This window comes from Microtus ochrogaster, chromosome 7 (genome assembly GCF_000317375.1).
Source record: "Microtus ochrogaster isolate Prairie Vole_2 chromosome 7, MicOch1.0, whole genome shotgun sequence".
NCBI lineage: Eukaryota > Metazoa > Chordata > Mammalia > Rodentia > Cricetidae > Microtus > Microtus ochrogaster.
Window position 1 is genome coordinate 34,602,886 of NC_022014.1, and position 4,391 is coordinate 34,607,276.

Consider the following 4,391-nt stretch of genomic DNA (forward strand, 5'->3'; position numbering starts at 1 on the left):
TACACTACTGCGCTTAATGCAACAAACTGGAGCATGCTCAGTCTAGGTTTGTGACATATGATTCTAAAACGGTCGTTGTTTCCTGACAACACGAGTCATTAAGGAATATGTTAAATGGCTAAGAACTTGGTTTTTGTGTTCTCCTGCTTCTGTTTGTTTGATTTTTTTTTTTCATTTCATGTTTGTATAGTTCCCAAGTTTGGAGATTTACCACAATTTCTGGTGGATCTAATGTTATAGATGTTGATATGTGATGTGACATGCAGTTTCTTTTCATGGGCTTTCTGGTTTCCATTCGATTCTTGATCACATCGACAGAGAACACATGAATTGTCCCATCTTCCCTGTCTTCATCATGCATTCATTAGCCGTCCCCGTCTATTTTTTACTGTGTCCTCTCTTCTTGAACTCTTTGTTACTGTTCATTTTTCTGAGCACAGCATTTTCAGGAGTGGTTTTGTTGTGGTTGTTTATCTTTCTGTTTCTCCCAGGATGGGTATAATTTTAAAAAGTCATCATCAAATCCAGGGGCACCTGGGTTTCTTCCTGTCAGTTTTTTTTTTTTTAAATGAAAAGTGTAAGGTCTGTGTCTAGAATCCCACCCCTCCCATTTTTTGCATATGACTATCCAGGCCACCCTTTCTTTCTTCTCCAGTTTCTCTATGAGTACTGAAAGGAACAGTTGAACCTTTTCTTAAAACTGCTGCGCTTTCTGTTCCCTGATCGTCACAGATGCCACTCTTTGATTGTCTCTAACTCAGCGCTTAGATTTTACCTGATTCTTTCTAGATTTCCTTGTTCTGGTGAATAAATACTGACTGCTCTGGTTTCCTTCAGAAGCACGAAACAGATACTTTAAAAAAAAAAAAAAAACAACATAAGTGTTTAAAAGTAAAATGTATAAGCCTGTAGTCAGTAGACTCTATGCCCTTCATTCCCCAATGGGGAATCAGCAGCTAAACTAAATAGAATAGCTAAGGGATGAGCAAAAGTGTCCCAATCTGAACAATGCATTCCATGGTCACTCTATACTAAGCTTGGGCATTTTCCTACAAGGGTCAGCCCTATTCATATGCTCTCTTCAGAGTTTTTTTTTAATTTATTTTTTATTTTTCCATTCAAAAAATTTACACTTCCTCCCCTACTCCCATTCCCCTTTTGCTCCCCCACTCCCCCTCCTCCCTCCCTCCCCCTCCTCCCTCCCCCTCCCTCATTAGGAGAGGGCAGGGAACCCTACCCTGTGGAAAGTCCAAGCCCTTCCCCCACATCCAGTCCTAGAAAGCTTTGCATCCAAACAGACAAATAGACTAGGGTCCCAACAAGCCAGCACATGCGGTAGAAACAAGTCCAGTGCCTTTAATTTGCAATTAGTCCTCATTTTCTCAGTGTGCCCCTCACTCCTAGCTCATCTCCCTACACACAGCCCCATGGGTTAAAACACTCAGAGTCCCCATTTGACTAAGAAGAAAAGCGGATGTCCATGCTGATAAGAGCATTCTGTGCTTTCAGCATTCGGATCCCAGAGGCAGGAGAAGAAAGAGCTAATGCAGTATGCCTGTGCTGAGGGCCCTCGGCTTTCTGCGCTTTCCCAGCCTTAAGCAGGGAACAGAAGCAGACAAACACACCTACAGGAGAGGTTCTCAACCTTCCTCATGCTGTGACCCTTTTGTACAGTTCCTCATCTTGTGGAGACCCCCCCACCCCCACCATAAAATTATTTTTGTTGCTACTTCATAACTGTAATTTTGCTTCTCTGAATCATAATGTATATATCTATGTTTTCTGGTGGCCTTAGGTGACCCCTGTGAAAGGGTCTAGGGATCCCAAAGGGGTTGTGATCCTTAAGTTAAAAACAGTTCATCTAGAGGACAGTAGCAGGACTCACTGTGACAGTCAAGGACAAAGGGATAAACGGAGAGGATGCTGGTAAAATTACCAAAATCTGACCAAGTCACCAAGGCATGTGCTCTCTCACCTGTGCCCCAGACCCTCTTCCACCTGTAAGTGACCACTTTAGGGTATCAGCCAGAGGGTAGGACCAGGCAAAGGGTAGTTAGCTGCAAGCTCACTGACTAAGCTGAAGCTTCCTTCAACATGGTAGAGGAGAAGCTTGGAACATCCAAACAAGCAGGCTATCTGGGAGAGGCAGGGGGCTCGTTCTGGTATTTCTATGTTGAGATTTGGCTTAGCAGAAATGTCCATAACTGTTCACCAGGATGATGCTCTTCATTTGTTTTGTTGCTGTTCAGTGCTAGGACAGAACCTGGGGCCTCGGAGCCATGAGGCAGGCAATTTACTACTGAGTTACTTCATGTTTTTAGGAACTTAATCACCTACACTTCCATACTTATTGGGGATGGTGAGCACACACAGACAAAAGAGGATGCTCCTTTCACTGTGGGGGTCCTGGGAATTGAACTCAGGTCCTCAGGTTTGATGGCAAGTACCTTTCCCCACTGAGCCATATCAGCAGTTCTTATAGCGTGTTTTCAAAAGCGCCATTAGCTCCTTACTTTTGTTTAACTTTACAAATTATGTAATTCTTTAGAAATGAGGCTTTTTTTGGTTGATGTTTCTTGGTTTCTTTTACAAGGCATAGTTCTTAAAAGCAGCTTGTTAGATTTTCTTAAGAAAATTTAAATGCCTGAACCAAAAGTAGGGAAGTATCCTGGAATCTTATGTTTTGAGAAGACAAAGCTTTCTAACGGGATAAATATTTTATATTTCTTATTAAAATAATCAATATTAAGTGCTGCTTATTCTGTCAATGTTTAAAATACATTAGCTTGTTTGTCTAAAGCCCACGGCTCTGCCTTTCCATTTTTAAAGGACAAATTAGTTTTGCCACCAAACGAAAAGTTTTATGGGGAAATAAAAAAGTTCAAAGCAAATAGGATATTTTGACCTAGTTTGAAGCAGTCACCTGGTAAGTCCACACAGGTTTGGTAAATACAGGTCTCTGGCCTTCCTCCCCATAAAGTGATGATTGGGGATGAATAGGCACTGTTTTAGAGCCAGTGATTTTCCGCTTGGCTCTTCCTTGCCCCTTACAGCTCTCCGAAATTTATGTCAGCTTGCCTTAGTCGCCTTGTGAGTGGCACAGACTTAAGGGAGACAGTGACACTTATCCCCTAATGAAGACATGCTTCCCCTTGTGATGTGGACGGTTACAATGTTTGCTATGCTTGGTTGCCGGTGCCTAGCTTTAGGTTGTTTATACACAGAAAGCAACTTTCCCGTTCTCACGTGAAAAATAAAGGAGGCGGCATATTTCTTAACTTTCCATTTCTCAAGTCATATCTAGCATACACACAAATTCAGACTCAAAGTCAAAAATCTCCAAGTCAAATATTCGCTAACTTTATCATCAAAAGTAGCTGTTAGCGCAGAATGATTCAGGCCTTTTAGTCAGAGACATTTCAGTTTTTCTTTTCCTTCCCAGTTTCCCCCGACCACAGCTCCGCAGTGTTCTTACCAACCTCTAGGTCTCTTCCGTTGTGCTGTGCCCTTCACTTTGAAATCAGCGTGTAATACAGCCTCTTCCAGAAAACTGCCCTGGGGTGCGTGGTACAGGAGTCCCCCTTATCTGCGGTTTTGCTTTTGGCCATTTCAGTTACCCACAGGAAACAAGGACCTAAAAGGATCAAGTAGAAAATTCTAGTTTTAAGTTGGAAGCCACATGATGCAATCTCACATTGCCCTGCATGAGTCACCCCTTTGTCCAGCACAGTGTGATGCCTACAAGCTGGTCACTTTGTCCTGGTTATAGGATTGACTGTCACAACATTCAAGTATCTGCACCCATTTTACTTAGCAATGGATGACCCCAAAGCACAAAGGACAGCATATGATGGTATTTAAAGTCTGGCACTGCGTTGCTTAAGTGTAAAACAGCATTTATGGACTTGGACACTATCTGTGGTCTTGGGCATCCTGGGGTCCTGAAGTGGTTCCCCTAAGAGTAGAAGGCTTACTCTATATTGTCATCCTCACAAAATCTTGCTGTGATTCGTTTCTGGTCTCTTCTAGATGCACGTATATATGGAATCCATGTAAGGCCCACTCTTCTACAGATTTAGTTACACGCTCAACAAGAGCATGGCTGTCATTTAGATGTTGGGACCTCATGTTCCTGAATCTGCTGCACACTTTCCCCTTCTCTGGTAGAACTGAATGTTTATCTTTCATTATAGTTCTCATTTATTTAGTAATAGAATCTGGAGATATGACCAAGGATCAGACATCCACTTCTTGATTCTGAAGGTAAGGGGAAGAGAAAGTCAATAGAGACGGCTTTGAGGCGATCTTAGGAAATTCGCCATTTGGCCTTCCGCTTTTCTCTCTCTCTCTCTCTCTCTCTCTCTCTCTCTCTCTCTCTCTCTCTCTCTCTC